Source organism: Drosophila gunungcola, assembly GCF_025200985.1.
Source record: "Drosophila gunungcola strain Sukarami chromosome 3L unlocalized genomic scaffold, Dgunungcola_SK_2 000002F, whole genome shotgun sequence".
NCBI lineage: Eukaryota > Metazoa > Arthropoda > Insecta > Diptera > Drosophilidae > Drosophila > Drosophila gunungcola.
This window is the reverse complement of record NW_026453178.1, coordinates 2652028-2669101: the sequence shown is the minus strand read 5'-3', so window position 1 is coordinate 2669101 and position 17074 is coordinate 2652028. Positions and strand designations below refer to the sequence as shown.

The window sequence follows — 17074 nt, the reverse complement described above, 5'->3', positions numbered from 1 at the left end:
AAGGAGCAGCAACAGCTGTTTTATCAGCGTTGCCACCGGGACCGAAAAAGATATTTTTAAATGCGAACGGCGTTGCCAGATGGAATAATTCGTCTCGTCCCCCACAAAACGACCATAGATGGCGCTGCAAGAAGGTTTGTGTATTCGCTGGGAAGATTTAAAAATCCAATAGGGGGAAACTGTTTGTAAAAAGGTCGACAGATGTCGCTAACGAAATTCCCATAGGCAAACAAGTACACGTATAAGACATTTTTATTTACAAGCCGCCTATTGGTGGTGACTGAGTTTAGGTGTTCCCAGTATTGTACAAAAATGATAATAGATGGCGCTTGTTTGTCTTGATTTTAAAATTTCTAGAACATTTGGTTCTAGAATTTTTTGTTCTAGTGTAATTTAAGTTTTTAGATTGTTTTTTTCCAGAAAACATCGGTTAATAACCGTTAAAAAATTCCAAAATAATAATGATCTCTTCACTTAATTAGGGGAAATGAATAGGATAGTCCCAATCAAAGCGAATCAAGTTAAATGCTAATCAGTCTTGAATATCAGTATCAACATATTTAGCACCTTTTAAGCGCTTTTATATGAGATCTATAAACGGTCTGGAAATAATAAACTTGGTCGTCAGAATTGACAAGCAGGTTTAGCAAATGCATACAAATTTTTGTTAAATTTTAGTAGGTCTTAGATTTAGAGGTATAAAAAAGATGACTTTAGTTTAACAAAATCATTAAATTTTATGACCAGGATTTCAAACGGAAACTATAGCTCTCATGGCGCTAAAATCGGATGCAATCAGATTGTATTTATTTGCTGGGATGCAAATCAGTTTTCAGCTCAAGTTAATGATTAAAATAATTTTAAAACAGAAAATGGTTAGAGGCCAGTCAAGGCGACTCACATCGTTATTTATGTAAATTAGTCATGTTTTTGGTCCGAATATGGAATTTTTGGGTCATTTATTTAAGAACTTTTTTTGGGATCCGATAAACGGTGTTTAAAACGAGGAATAAACGCAAATCAAAAGCACCGAAAAGGCTTGTAGACCAGGTTCTGCCAGTGTAATAAAAAGTGTCGAGATCAGAGATTTAGATTAAGGGTTTTAAGAAGTCAACTCGTTCCCCGACTAATTGAAAAATCAACTCTGCCGAGACTATATTGCAAACCTCTATTTAATGTTGTTTACTCAGAGATATGGCAAATGTTTATTTGTTTCAGCTTACGTTTTAGCGGTTTATGCAAATCACTGGCGACGCAGCTGAACAAGTTTGCGCTCGCTTTCAGTATTACTTTGTTTTTTGTGTTGCGGTTATTTTGTTTAACGATTTTTCACGTTTTTTGTTTGGCCCCAAATGTCCAAGTGGCATTTGTGTTTATTTTTTTTTTCGGTTCGCCATATTCAACAGGTGGTCATTTTATAGTGCCGCCAAAAAAAGGGTACAAGTATTTCAAAAAAAGATCTATGCAAATTCCAAGACTTTGTTCGGCTCACGGTGCGTATACGCGACTGGCTAAAATGGTTCAGGGGCGTGTAGGAGCAACTGGCTCCGATGCACGGTCAGTTGGCCATTAAACAGATTACATGTTTGGCCACTGATTCACTGCCACTAAGAGACGCTTAAGCCCGGCGACAACAACAAACAGCGGCGATAACAACTGCAATGAGCGCTTCCTGCACAGAAAAAAATGTTTAAGCAAAGCAGCATTTGCAAAAAAAAAAAAAAAAAATTGGTAAAAAATTAGGTTTTAATGTAAATTTTCAAATTATGATTTAAAAATTAAAGTTGGGAAAACGATTCATAAATATATTTTTAAATTATAATACTAAGAGATATATATTATATACAAAAAAGTTTTTTAAACAATATTAAAACTATATATATAAAATAAAATGTAACTCTATTTAACATATATACAAATTTTAATACTTACCGCGGTCCTAAAAAAATATAATTGGTTTATTCTAAGTATTTAAAAAAAAATCGCTAGATTTTTAACGCTTTTTTAAAAATGACTCTTAGGTAAACATAATAAATTTAACTTTAGTTATGTTTGCCAATAAAGCCATTTAAAATGGCATTGGTAACCAAATGGAATACTAGTTTTTCTCAGTGTGCTAGGCGGAGGCTAGCTGCAGAGGCGGAAAAAATGGCCAGACAAACACATCGCCGGCCAAATGAATGCACAGGCATGGCACCGGCCAAAAGGCAGCTGGTTATGGGGATGGAGGAGCAGCTCGGTCGAAGGCAGTTCAAGTGCATATGGGCAACATGAGCTGGGATTGGGATGCCGTGGTGCTGCGATGCTGCTTGAATAAACAATTGGCGGGCTTTGGGCAGCCAGCGTGCAAACAACGCGACTCTTGTGGCTGAAATGGCTGTAGGGAGGATGTATCCTAAGGGGGGATTGGGGGCAACTGGGACCGCAGGAGACAACACGTTGCAAGTTCGATAAATGGCCCGGCTCTTTAAAATAAAGTTTGCTTGCAATGGCTTTCTGATAAGGCTGACAAAATAACGCATACGCCGCATGTGACGCTGCTGCCGCGCAGTCGATGTCGGCAGCGCTCTCTTCCTCTGCCACGCTCTCTCTCTCACTCTCTCTTTTGGTGCTCTCTCTCTCTCTCTCTCTCTGATTTTCCCTCATTTTTCCCAACAACTTGTATGAATGTGTTTTCAGTTTTTCCGGCTTTTTAGGAGTGAGCCTTTAGAGCCTTTTGCGATTCGTATCAACTGCTTTTGAAATTATTTATAGAATTTGAAATGAGGCGCCAGTGCGTTGCCGGTTTAGTTGTTTGCTGGAAAATTATGCTTAGTTTTATTACGTATAAATAATTAAGACGGCAAACATGCCACGGCACATGTGGGACCAGGGGCACATGTTGTTGTCTATTGACTACTCGTATTCCCCTCCCAATTCCCTGCCCTATTCACGCTTTTCCTTTGGCAAAGTATTATAAAGCCGCCTGGGAACTAATTTCTGTTGCTGCCTTGCCCGTTTCCCCACAAAAGTTAAACGTAAGTGTTGCCCCTTGGGTTCGTCTCCAGTTGGTCCTATTTATAGCCAAGTGGTTGCAGTCAAGAAGACAGGGGGGAAAAGCCGGCAAATGCAGAAGCCAAAAGCACCTGAAGTCTTTTTCCATCTTGGAGCGGAAAACTGCACTGCGTTTGGCGAAACAGCGCTTTGATTTAACTCAAGACCTAAACACACCACACAACAAATGAAAAAGCTTTGGTAGATCGTGCTTGTAGGAATCTTTTTAAGGAGGACTCTCAATATAACTTAAAATATAGTTTGAAATCTATTATAAGTAGTAGGAAGATTTTAAATACTTAACGATTGATACTAAGCCAAGTAATCAGCATACCTGTTAGACAACTTTTGGGTCTGATAAGATTAAAAATCGCAGATAAATTCATGTTTCTATGCTAAACGAAAAGATTAGATTTGATAAAATATAAAAGATTAGATTTGATATAAAATATTATTATTTGTTAAGAAATGTTTAAAAGAATTTATTATTATTGGTTGAAAACATCAATAAAAACGCTTAAGTTTAAAGCTATTTCAGATTCTTTTGAATTTTTATATTTAAAAACAATTAAAAGTCTAACAAAATATGTGTCTTAAGTGTTTAAATTTATTTCTATTTTGTTATCAAGCAATTTGGTTATACTAGATCATCATTAGAGATTTAAATTATTTGGAAAAATTACACAATTTAGATTAAAAGTCAATCAAAATCATTTAATTTGTGTACCAAAAATTCGATTCACAAAAAGCATAGATTGTTGTTTACTAAACACAGTTTTCGTTTTCATTTAAATGCTCTCTTTCTCTCTCTCGTGCCGCACTGAAAAGTTATCTACTGTTTCGAATTCTTTCAAACAATAATTTTAATTGCATTTCGAATTTTGCGCTCCATCAGTATCAGCAACAAAAGTATCTGCCAAAATGTTTTTCCAAAGGCGGAAAACAGTAGCATTTTAGCTTTGGCATTCTCTAGATGTCGGCGACGTCGCTGCTTTTGGCGCCGCCGACGCAGTGTTTCCTTCTCACCATCTGTCGAAAGTTTCGGTTTCAGGCCTCAGCGTTAGTCTCAGTCTGACCGCTGAACGAGGCACATCGCAGGGCATCCACACGCGAATTCAGTGCCGGTGTCTTCAAAGCGTGCTTCTCCCAGCGATTTAAAAAAACGTAAAACTCGCGTTCTAGTGTGTGAGTGAAGAGTTTTTACCGGCTCAGATTGGTACACAGAAAAAAACAAAGATTGCGGCTTCAAATATAAAAATATTGCTTTTAGATAGGAACACTAACTTCTTCAATGAAAGTTTTGTTTAAAAAAAATGAACTATATTTTCAAATTAAATTCTTATGCTTGGTTTTTGCCTTAGCTTAAAATTGGTACACAGAAAAAAAAACTAAGATTGTGACTTTAAAAAAAAGGAGCTTAAAATAGATAACACAATTTTAATTTAAAAATAAAGTTTAAAAAAGTTAACTTTTAATTTCAATCAAATTCCAAAGCTTTTTTCTTATCCTTAGATGAAAAAAATTAAATATTTGTAGTTACCAAATTAAAGTTCAGCAATTGATATCACAATATGCGTTCGTATTTTACATTTATTTCATGTTCTGGTCAAATATTTATTTCGTCAGTGTATTTTTGTGGTTGGAATTTAGTCGTATTCGATCGGTCTACTTTGTGCTTTGTGTTCAAAAATCCTTCGGCCTGCTTTGTCCCACTGCCGGACAATGACTGTCCAATGTCAATGGCATTTAACATGCGCCGTTTCCAATGATCTGCCGCAAGAACTCCCCTTTTCAAAATCAACACCTTTCGCCCCCGTTTTGTGCAGTGTAGTGAATTACTAGAACGGAATACCCGAGGGTACAAGGAAAACGGATCTAAAGTGTCCGAAGGCATTGTGAATAGTGTCCTGCTGCCGGAAACTGTCGCCCGAAACTATGCAGCAGTAGAAAGGCCCACATCCGCCAGGGAATACGTGAAAATATTCATTGCTACTCAACTGGAGGCTGAGGTAAGTCCGAAAACTATTTCAAACGATTACCTTTTTGATGGCATTACTCGGTCACGTAAATGGCTAAAAGTCCAAAAATTCCACATTGCCTACAAAGTCCACTTGAAGGCTGACATTCCCGAATTATAGATAATTGGTAGTGGAGGAAATGCAATTTAGTTTGTGGTAATCTTTGCCCGCCCCAACTGATAATTGAGTCGAGCGCTTCCATTCATGTACTTATTGAATAACATTTAGTTTTCTCTATTTCTGCCCATATCATCACCCATTCATCATAGCAAACGGCAAACAAAATACTCGACAAACAAATAAAGCAAAAACAACGGCAATGAACTGAAAATTAACTATGCATATTTGCGCAGCTTATTAATAAATATAACTTTGAGTCAATACAAAGAGTTGATGCAAATTCGGCTTTTGGTTGCCCTTGATGGATTTGTTGACCGGAGGTTGTCTTAAATATTTGCCAAAAGTCTGTATTCTTGGTAAAAACTTATCCCCTTTGTTTGCACACTTATTAACGTTTATTTGGGAATGACTCAATTATGCAAAAAACTACCAACTTACTGCCAATATACAAAAATCAATGAAATTTAAAAGTTAAGTAATAACTTTTATCAACATAGGAAAACGGAAACTCATAATGCTTTCCGTTTAAAATAAAGAGTATATATGTAGTTGCTTAATTACTGAGTAATCTTTTAAAGACTGCAATATACCGTCTGCAATGTTTGCCTTGCTAAATTTGTCTGTGATTTTTTTCCGAATGTCTTGCCGGCATTAAGAGTTTCAGACATCAATGATCTCCCAACGGCATTATGTTGATTAAACGATCTTTGGCACAGCAGCGGAAATTGAAGCTGTCGCCGGGGCTAGGCCATATGTCAACTAACCGCCTGCGATTTTCCGATTTATAGGGGCACAGCTTTATATATTTTTAACGCGATAATTGCATATTGCAATCATGTCGAAATAAACTTGTAATTATTGCATATAAATCTTGAGTGAGAGTTGTCGCAATTCTTTGAATTTGTAATTAATTCTTGGGTGGCTTCATTGACAATTTGATATTCTGGTGAATTATTTTGCAATGCGTGAATTGCATCTGAATGGTATTGATTAAATGCAAAAAAAACAATTAATAATATAACGATGAACGATGATGAATGCCCTTTTTAGGTGAAAATAACAATGGCTTTTCTTTGGGTGGTATCTTTGACGGTATTCTTTTCTGATGAATTTTATAGGAAGGCGTGATATGCATTGTAAATGCATTATTTAATTATATAGCTTTTTAATGGAGCAAGGATTGAGCGGCTGACTCATTGATCTTTCTTGTTTTTAAAAACTTCAACCGGCATTTTACTTTTTGCTGCCAAACAAGAATTTGATATATCCATGCGGGCTGTCCCCCAACTTGTCTTAATTAAATGACAAATGCCTCGGGATGTCGCTCTCCTCCAAATTGGCAGGACAAAAAGTTCGGACAAAAAACATTTTCGGTACACATTTGTTGGAGAGCCTGACATGGCCCCCCCTTTGTTGCCGCTGTGACTCTAATTCACGGCAACAGAAACCGGTAGCGACAACCGGCTGAAAAACAAATATACTTTGATGTAATGCACATAAACATTTGCACGATGCGGATAACTGCGAAAAGGGAACGCCACCAATATTAGTTGCAAAAGCTGAAAAGGCGGCGGAAATGCAAAACAAAAAAAATGTCATAGATCCAGCAATGAAACCAGAACAATGTGTGCCAATTTAAAAGTCTGTTGCAAAAACAAGCATAAATCTTCATGAATCACTAGAAACTTGTATGACTTTTCACTAAAATAGACATAAATAGAAAAATGTACGAAATCAATTAAAATTGGCTACAAATTTGCATGTGACCCCCGCCACACCTCCTCCACGTTGATGTCGTCATTTGGCCAGTGACTCAGTACAAAGTGAGTAGGCAATCACTGCTTGAGATAACTGGAGGAACTTATGTCTCAATTAGGTCATTGGTGAATGGTTTTGCGCGAACTCGATTCGCGCACTTGCGGAATATTTAAATTAGAAACATGCCCAGTACTCGCAACTTGTTGCCCCGTAAATACCGCATACTCGCATCTCATATTAATATTGTTAAATGAAACCAGGCAGTTGGCGCTGAAAGATGGCGAGGGTCCCTCAGCAACCAGCTGTCTGCAAGTTAGTGCTACACATGGAGAAAAATATAGGAGAACCAAAGTGATTTTGGCAGCAAGAGAATCGAAAAAAGATTGGTTCCAAAGAATTTGTAAGTGAAATTAAATCGGTGAAATAACTTCAGCTTTTATTTTTTTGATAGACCTGACATGATTATATTATTTAAATTTTAATCAATATTTTTGTATTTCCTCACAATATTTATGCTGCTCTTATATTAAGAAGAAAGTTTTTAGTTATTTTACAATTTTGTATAAATTGAATCACATAATAAGCTATAATTGCCTCTTTATTTTGCATATGTCAGCGATTGTTGCGATTGATAAAAAACAAGAAGGAAAGCAAACTTCGGCAAGCCGAAGTTCATATACCCTTGCAGCTATTGCATTAATTAAATACTTTTGAAAACATTTAAATTATGATTTACTTGAGTATGTGCTAAAAAAAAACATTGAAACTATGATTATTTGCAGCTCAATTATTAGATAGTTATTTTATATATTTTTATTATTTCTATGGGAGCTATATGATATAGACGTCCGATTTTGATAAAATTTATACCATAATTCTGAAATAATTAAACATTGCTATATGTCGAAGAACTAAACAAAAAATTAAAAAACAGAAAAGTTATAATTTTTTTCATTTATTTTTCCGATTGTTCCTATGGGAGCTATATGCTATAGTCGTCCGATTTTGATGAAATTGAAACCGTAATTCTGAAATATTAAACCATTACTATATCTCGAAGAACTAAACAAAAAATTAAAAAACAGCAAAGTTATAATTTTTTTTCATTTATTTTTTCCGATTGTTCCTATGGGAGCTATATGCTATAGTCGTCCGATTTTGATGAAATTTAAACCGTAAATCGGAAATATTTTACCATTACTATATGTCGAAGAACTAAACAAAAAATTAAAAAACAGCAAAGTTATAATTTTTTTTCATTTATTTTTCCGATTGTTCCTATGGGAGCTATATGCTATAGTCGTCCGATCCGGCTCGTTCCGACTTATATACTACCTGCAATAGAAAGACAACTTTTGGGAAAGTTTCATGCAGATAGCTTTAAAACTGAGAGACTAGTTTGCATATAAACGGACGGACAGACGGACAGACGGACATGGCTAGATCGACTCTCCTAGTGATGCTGATCAAGAATATATATACTTTATAGGGTCGGAAACGTCTCCTTCACTGCGTTGCAAACTTCTGACTGAAATTATAATACCCTCTGCAAGGGTATAAAAAGCTTGCTGTTTGTTATCAAATATTTTTCTATGTTCTCAATAGAATTCAAAATATTTCGTAATCGTAGGAAATTATTAGGTTCTGAAAAGAAGGTATTTACTACAAAAAAAAAGTTGCAGCATTAATAGAAAGATTTTTTCACAAAAAAATTTAACAATAAAACGATTTTAAAGTTAACAAAATACATATGAAGTATTTAAACTAATTTGTGACTTCTTTTTCGGTGCATGACCATAGGTAAACCACTAAATCAAGTAGCCAACCAGCCGGGCAAAACAGCTTTAAAGGTAACAAAATAAACAAAATATATGCCGCAAAATAAATAGCCAGAAGACGAACAGGTTTCGGGCATTAACGCGGCCTTACACTCCGATTGATTTTCGGATGCTCTCGGCATGCCGAGATGCAGATGCATTTGCATCCCACAGATACGTGTTCGGGCCAAGTGAAAATAGCTGTCCGTGTCTTATGTTTACATAAATATTAGCTCGCAAGTGTTGCGCATAATTGTTGTGAAAGATTGCCGTGAATTATTTGCGGTGGGCGTGGCATGCGGGCTTCGGATTAGTCTAATCAGCATTTTGCATTTGAGGCTACATTCCCACGATCCCAAAGCCGCAGAATTGAATTTTGATATGGCATGAGTCGGCTTTAGTTTTGAACAATTTTTGTACTTTCCCAGAATATTGTCTCCTGCAATTTCAGTGAATCATCAAGAGTTTATTGCCATTATTTATTTATCGTTGCAGGCATTCCTCTTTTTTTCGGAACTTGTTGTCATTGTTTACGGGTGCAGGACAATGGCCATTGTCCCATGCTGTTTATGTGGCTTAAGTTGAAAATGAAAACAAAGAAATGCATTGCCTGTTGCCTTTAATCATAATTCCCATTCGCCTTATTACACTTTCATCACCTACGAGAACGATTTAATGACCCCCTGTCCAGCCCGCACCTCTTAATTGCCCTTGTACGATGCCAATCTGTAGCTAAAGAATATCAATTTAATTTATGCAAAACGCTCAGCGCCGTCACCTGAACTGGCGCCTCTGAATCAGTATTTCGATCGATTTGCCTGCCCGTGTTAACAATAATTGGCGGCTGCCTTTCAAGCGCGTGCGCAACGCAACCCGTTTTAATCTAAATTTGCCCACCGAATGTGGGCTGGAATAAATATATTTATTTTTTTTGGCCACTATCTGGTCGATCGCAAGACAATTAGCCAAATAAGTCGACGGGGGAGCAGGGAGACCCGTGCCAGGTCTTAATTAATTGGCATGCATTGTGTGTGGTGCCGACTTGATGCGATGCCAAGTTGGCAGCGATTATCCGCCTCGATTGCCGCGACTAAGGAGTTATGCAAACTTGTAGTCCACTTTGTCTACACTGGAAAAAAAACATGTAACTGGATGATATTTGTAGTTTTCCATTGAAAAAAGTTGACAATATTGGGATTTTATTTTGTTATATTGTTAAAATCTAAACAAGAGATTTACAAAATTGTTGTACTCTCCCAGAATATTATTATTTTATACAATTTCACTGACTGATCAATTCGTTAATGCGCTGATCTTGCCATGATACATTGATACAAAATGTATATGAATATATAGTTACAATTATTGAACAGTATTGATCTCTATATATAACTAAAAAATATAACTTATCAACTTATACAAAATATTTATACCTTTACATGTATACTATAATTTCAAAAGAAAATAAATTTCTTGCTGTGCCGAGATGTTCATAAATCTCAAAATGTTTTTTATCAGATCTGTTAGAGTTGGAGTCTGGTTTCCATCAGATTGCGGTTGTCCTCTAGCCGCTGATTTTTTTCCAACTTCTCATTCGCCAATTTATGCAAACTTTGCAAATTGAAATTCATGCATACTCATTGACTAGACATCAATTTGAAGTAATGGGAATTACTTTACATATTACGACTAAATTTGCAGGCGCATTTAGTTCAGACCTCCATTCGATTGGGAGTTTGAATGCAATTACTGAAAATATATATTCTCGATCAGCATCTGGTAGTGGAAACTAGTTCCTAGACTAATGATGTTAGCTCCCATACACGACTAAAAATTTGAATTTGTAAATAAACTAAGGTGAAATATAAACAAACATAAACTACATCAACAAATAGTATTTTTAGGACCCACGTGCCATTGGAAAGTTTTTGATAAAAAGTAGCAATAAAAAATATGAAATATGAAGGCTTTTTATCAGCCAATTTATGTATGACACTTGGTAACAGCTTTTGCTAAAGTGTCGTCACAATTTGTATTTTAGCGAACATCTCAATTTAGATAGCATTTATTGCATGCTATAGAAGGTAAACTTGCAGATTGTTCCTTTTATCGGCTCTTTTGTAAAATCCATTTGCCATTGAATGGCTTGACAGTTCATTATTGTTGAGCTCAGCTTTTCAAGGCGTTAGTGTACTCGTAAATAAAGTGCATTAAGATGCTTAAACAGATTAAACAGATTGCGTAATCCGTTGATGTGTGTGATGTATCGGTATTCTCAGATAGTGGATTGTGGATTTTTTGTAATGCAGACTGATATTTTCAATTAGATCGAAAAAACTATTTTTGATCTCGCTGTTTCCATGGCATAAAGTTTTTATTCTTAGATACGCAGATGGCTGCAAATAGTCCAGCGATGAACCTGTTCGTCGCGTGCTCGTCATAAATTCACATTTAATGTGCAGGCTTACAAAATATTATATACACTGGTGAATTGGCATGAGGAAGACATCTCTTTGATGGTCCAGCTGTCCAATAAATTCCCGCCTCGCTGTGAAAACACAAGATTACACTATGAAATCATTTGTGAGCAATGCTGAAAGTTCCAGCTATCTACGAATATATAGTATCACTTATATATTACTTATTGTTATATTTTTTTGCGTATAGCCAGCGACAATGAGCTAAATACGGGCGACGTGTGAGCGTTTTAATATATTTATTTATTACTTCATTTCATTATCTCTGGCAGGGACATGTCGTTGGGGTTTCATGGAACCAGTTTCAATTAGGCGGGGGCGGAGAAGCCTTTGACTAATAGCCACGTATGCGTAATGCGCCTTTAGCCGGGCGAGGATGTGACTTATCGACATCTATCGTGTCCTGGCTTCCGTTTCCTGCCTTTGGCAGTCAAGTGCCACTCGACAACTCGCTACTTAACCTTTCGAGGAGTAACTGCCCCTCCGCTCCCCACGCATACATTGATTATTAACACAAAACCAGGACGCCGAACGCAGGACGCAGTACGCTTTATTGCCGACTTTCGTGTTCGTGGTGACCTGGCCAAGAAATATGTTGCCTCGAGCAGCCGCATCGCTTCCAAATGGATATTAGATTTCGTTTGGCCAGGACACCAAGTCCGGTTAATAGATTTTGTGTTTATCCGGTGACAGGGAGGACCAACCACTCATTGATTGCCAATCAAATGCAATCAAATGGGATTCTTTTGGCTTTAATTCCGTGCTTTAACTCGCATTTCTCGACCATATTTCTGTTGGCAAGCCGATAACGGGCTTTTAGCCGCTCGCAGGCCATAAATAGGTTTTCCAGCCTGTATCAGTGGCGGCATTACGCATACGCCACCGAATCCTAGACCGCAAACTAGCATGATGAATGTTTTTTTTCCCCCAACCCATGCATACCATAACTCTTTATTTTGTTTTTGTGGCAAAAAAGAGACATACAATGCATATAAAATATTTTTCTCGCTAACATTTTAATTTTATGCGAAAATGAGCAATAACAACAACAAAGTCAAATTGGAAATAAACTGAAATGTTTATAGGTATTTTATGGGACCATACAGTTGTCCCTACATCTGTTGCCACAAGGTCAGCGTGGAAAAATAATTCCATAACAATTGGACAGACAGAAAAGACAGACAGATGGACATATAATTGTCTCCCCAGCAGCTGTCGTCTTTTGAAGTGTGAAAATTGCCTATTTTTAAAGCGAAATAAATTGTGAGTGGCTGATGTTTTTTACTCGGCCTTTGGAGACTTTGCTATATATATTATTGAGGTAATAATAAATATTTAAGGGTATCATTTCGGCCCGACGAATGTTCTTTGAAATTTCCCTGGAAAGCAAAGATAAATAATTTGGTAATTTTCTTCATCGGCCGCCACCACACATATTGCGGCGACTGGTAGCCAGATTTTTATGAACTTTTGCTCCATTTCGAGCTACACTTTTGCATTGCGTGGCTGGCTGGCCAACTGCCAGCGATGGAGACACCAAATAAAAAAGTAAGCAACTCTCCTTTCCCCAGGCGATTTTCGATACCAGACTGCGTGAAATGAAGGAGCCACAGCCACTGCCACAGCCTCGGCAACAGCCACCCAGTCAACCTTGAATCCCTTGAGCCAAGCAAGAGTTCAACTACCTATTTGGGCGTTTGCGTTGCCGGCGATCGTTGATCATTCATTTTTTGGCTGCCATTTTCAGGCGGCCAGAAGTGTCCGAAGAAAACAAACACACAAATTGCATGCGAGATAAGCGGAAAGAGCTATAAATAAATACAAAGCATTATAATGACAGCAATAACGAACACGCTGATGTCTCGGCACACCCCATTCATCAAGTTCGATGGGACACGCACGGCCACAGCTTCAGATCTGGAGATCTCCCATACGATTTACATTCCCAATCCCCAACCCAATCCCCTCGTGATGCACATTTCATTGAACTTTTTCGCTGTCTGCGCCTTCGATTTTGGGATTGCGACAACATGTTGCACATGGCTGGGGCCGCCTTCCAGCTAAGTGCAATATGAGTAGCACTCGTCGCTTAGAGATTATTTAAATCACTCGCCGGCAGCTGTTTCACACTAGAAACAAATCGAGAAACTAGCATGAATTAGTCCCCAAATATGTGGTTTTTAAATGGAAAAAAAATCAGAGAGAAAACAAATATGCTTGACGCAAAAATGCAACTAATCTCTCGAGTTTAAAGTGGTTACCTATGAAATAAAGGTGCCTATGTATATCTCTTTAACGAATCAGATTTAATAATAGAGAATTGCATAAACATATTATTATTTTCAAAGTGTAGATATTTACTTAAGGCCATACATTTCCCGCAGTGTAATAAAAAAGGGAAGGAAAGTACTTTGTTGAGGGAGAAGTTGGAAGCAAGTGGCACCATGGCAGTTTTAGCTTCTGTTCTTGGGGGCCCAAGGCATGTGGCCAATTAGTAAGACTGCAACTTAGCCACGTACTTGGGGAGATCGGGGTCAGAAAGTAAATAAGAATCAAATTCGAGATCGGTGGATATTTATACTTTTTGTTTTGCCATTTTTGTTTTTGGTCTTTTGGATTTTGTCTGGCGATTCCGTTTTTATGTTGCCATTTGCCAACATCATTATCAAGGGAATTAACCCAAATGCTAAACACAGAGATGATGCCTCTCTGTAAATCAGAAGGAGTCGAAAAAGTGAAGTCTAGTAATATTTATACTATTAAAAAACCATAAAAAAGTGCATTTATTTGGGCAAAAGTCCTTGTGCACTAAATCATTTGATTTATTTTGCAATTTTAGTCTGGGGAAACAAATCATTTAAATTTACTGCGAAATTTGTTAAATATTTAGCATTCTTTGTCAGTCAGTCATGTGACTTATTGTTTCCTATTTTACTCTTGATGTTTCAACGACCTCAAACTGAACAAATACAAATTTGAGAAATTTTCTCGAAAATTTTCAAGTTCAAAGTTTTTTATACAAACAAAGAAAAGATAATTATATTGCACCTGCGTTACTTTTTTTATTTAATTTAATAAATACGAATTTTTTCGGCAAGAGTTAAGATATTTGTTTATTTTTTTTACCATTGGAATGTAATTGGAGCACCTCACTGCATTGTATTTATTGTATAACCTACTCAACTCATTTTCCATTCTGTTTGGACAATGTTTTCATTCAGGTATTCCAATTTCATACCCTGAATGTGGGTCTTTATTATCCATTTATTATGATTATTCTTCTGCAACTAAATCCCACTCTTTCCCTCCGTTTTCGGATGTCAGCTGGCCAATATCAAATTACACTTTGGGCTTTTATCGTTCGTCGATTTCACACTCACACGAATTTTTTCAATATGCAACAGTTGGTCTGGGCTTAAATGTCTTGGTGGAGTTGGTTTATGTTGCTTGGATTTGGCAACTTGTATTTCAATGCATTCTCGTTTATTTATGCAAAGCTGCTTGTAAAATTTTTTTGCACCTTAAATGAAGGCACTTCAAATGTTAAACAGTCAGCCCAATCACATGCCAAACACGTTGATGTGTTTGGCTTTTGTGGATGTATATGTGCGTCTTCGTGTTAACCTTAAAAATAAATAAAGTCAAATTTGGCATGCAAATCCTTAAAATCAAACAAAAGGAATCGCAACCGGGGGGTGGTCCTGGGCGTAACAAATATACCAAGGGCCAATAATCGTCGGCAGGCGACACGCCAGCTGACAGCCAACTTTGGCACCCCCAATTCCCTTTTTTCATCATCCCACCCCTTCCGCACAGCAAGTACATCACAAAACAAATTGAAAAACATAAAATCAACAGAGCTAATAGTTTACTTAGGGGCGCAGAACCGGCGACAAAAAGTACGCGACGAACCGAACACAGCCCTCGGGAATTACAAATATGGCAGGTAGAATACTGAATACTCTTCAATCCCAAATAATAATCTAAAAGATTATAAGATTGGACTTAAATAGTTTGTTGAATGATTAAATAGCTATCCAAATTTAATCTACAATTTAAAGTTGTGGTATATTTTAAATTTTATAAATCTTATAGAAATGAAGTAGACTTAAAAGGTTGAAAAATGCAATAACTTGTTAAAAAATATATTAGGCATGCAAATTAAATCTGCATTTAAAAGCTTCCGATATGTTTTGTATACTATTCCTAGTTTTGCTTTTAATTTATAAAATGGGAGAAAACCAATTTGCCTACATCATACCTTGAAGTATTTAATTCCAAGACGTAAAAATTAACAAAATAGTTACAAATTATGTCGTACCAATTTTAAATGAAAAGAACAAACTTTGGAAACAATCTTTTAAGAACCAAAAAGGAATCAAAACTTGAGTTCAGAAACCAAAATAATAAATGCACATTCTTCACAAAAATTGTTTAAAACCTTTTAAAAGGGTATTTCTGACTGCGGCTGTCTTTGTGGCAGTTGCTGCAGCTTTTCTGCCTTTTTTGCTGTAAGAGAAAGATGGGTCTTTGGTCCCTGCCTCGTATGACATAGTGGCACAGTTTTGCTTCTTTCTTTGGTCGTCTGGTTGGTCTGCGACCAAAGAGCCCTTTCATATGCCCCCAGTCACATTGAGCCGATTTACTATTGAAAATAAAATTTTATTAGAATTTTCTTCACTTTTTTGTGTTTTCTACGGTTGTCGGTGCTTGGTTTCCCTTCATTGGGTCTTCTCCGGCGGTCTTCCCGCCTTCAAAATGTGCAACGCTCTGACGACTTTTGAATTTGATGCGCGCAACTTTTTACGACACTAACCACTCCGATTGGTTGCGTTTGGCCGGGGGCCGAATTTGATTTAAACAAAAAACTGGTGGCAATTTGGCCAGTTAACGCAGCTGTTGCTGCTAGTTTGAATAAAATTTTATTGCTTATTGCTTATAGGAATTGCATATGGTACGGCCCAAATGGCATGCTATGAGTATGACCGGCGGATGCAAAGCGGAAAATCATAATGACTCGTAAATTCATAAGTGAAATATATGGGAGTTTTTGATTTGGGCCAGCCAGGCAGGGAGTTTTATTTATTATGACTGTTCTTTCGACACATTCGTGGGCATTTACATGAACCGCGCTCCGTCCACGCCCAAGTTTGCCGGTTAGGCTCACATAATCGGCCGTACGTGCGTCCCATTCTAAACAAACAGACGGAGTATTAATATTGGCCTCGCCGGGAGACAGACAATTCCGCGCTAATTTTTACAGATAAGACCAAAGCATTAGAACTTGCAAACATAACTTTAAAGATGTTATGTTATTTAACAATAGCCCTTTGATTTGACTTAAACAACTTTAATTTAATTTAATGCGCTGATTAATTTAATCGGATTCAAAAACGAGAGCAATGGCTATTAAACTACATTTATAGTGCTTATTGTCAATATTTAATCGGAAGTTTAAAAGTTTAAATGTATTTTTCTCAACCATACTCTTTAAAAAAAGATCTATGGAAGAGTCCAGTAATCTAAAGTAATAAATTGACATTGCGACCCAGGGACTGTTTTTATATAGTTTTTTTTAGCTTATTAATGTATCTATTTTTTCAAATTAATTTTACAACAAAGAAACAGTTTCGAACCTATTTTTTCCACCTCAGTTGTAGGTGTTTTCGAGGGGAATCTCCATTGGGAGTGGGACTAAAACAGAAGGGGTCGCCTCTGACATTGGCCACGCGGTCCATGTTGCACGTGCTGGCGGCTTTCAGTTTGTGAACTGCATAAACGTTGCCTCATTATGTCAGGGAGCCAATTGTGAAAACGCCGAGAATCAGGAAAGACACGCAGCCAGAATTGC

General features: G+C 36.9%; 1 protein-coding gene across 11 annotated transcripts in view; it reads left to right on the top strand.

Moving 5' to 3' along the window:
• Positions 1–4090: 4090 nt before the first annotated feature.
• The window catches only part of LOC128257216 (collagen alpha-1(XV) chain), a 60324-nt gene continuing 47340 nt past the window's right edge, over positions 4091–17074 (top strand). For 4 of the 11 annotated variants that reach the window (XM_052988132.1, XM_052988129.1, XM_052988128.1 and 1 more), the window contains exons 1-2: positions 4091–4218; positions 4860–5042. The gene's annotated coding sequence lies outside the window, so the exon portion shown is untranslated. Of the gene's footprint in view, positions 4250–4659; positions 5043–17074 lie in introns of all 11 variants that reach the window. The other 7 variants (XM_052988136.1, XM_052988133.1, XM_052988131.1 and 4 more) reach the window with 4 other exon arrangements.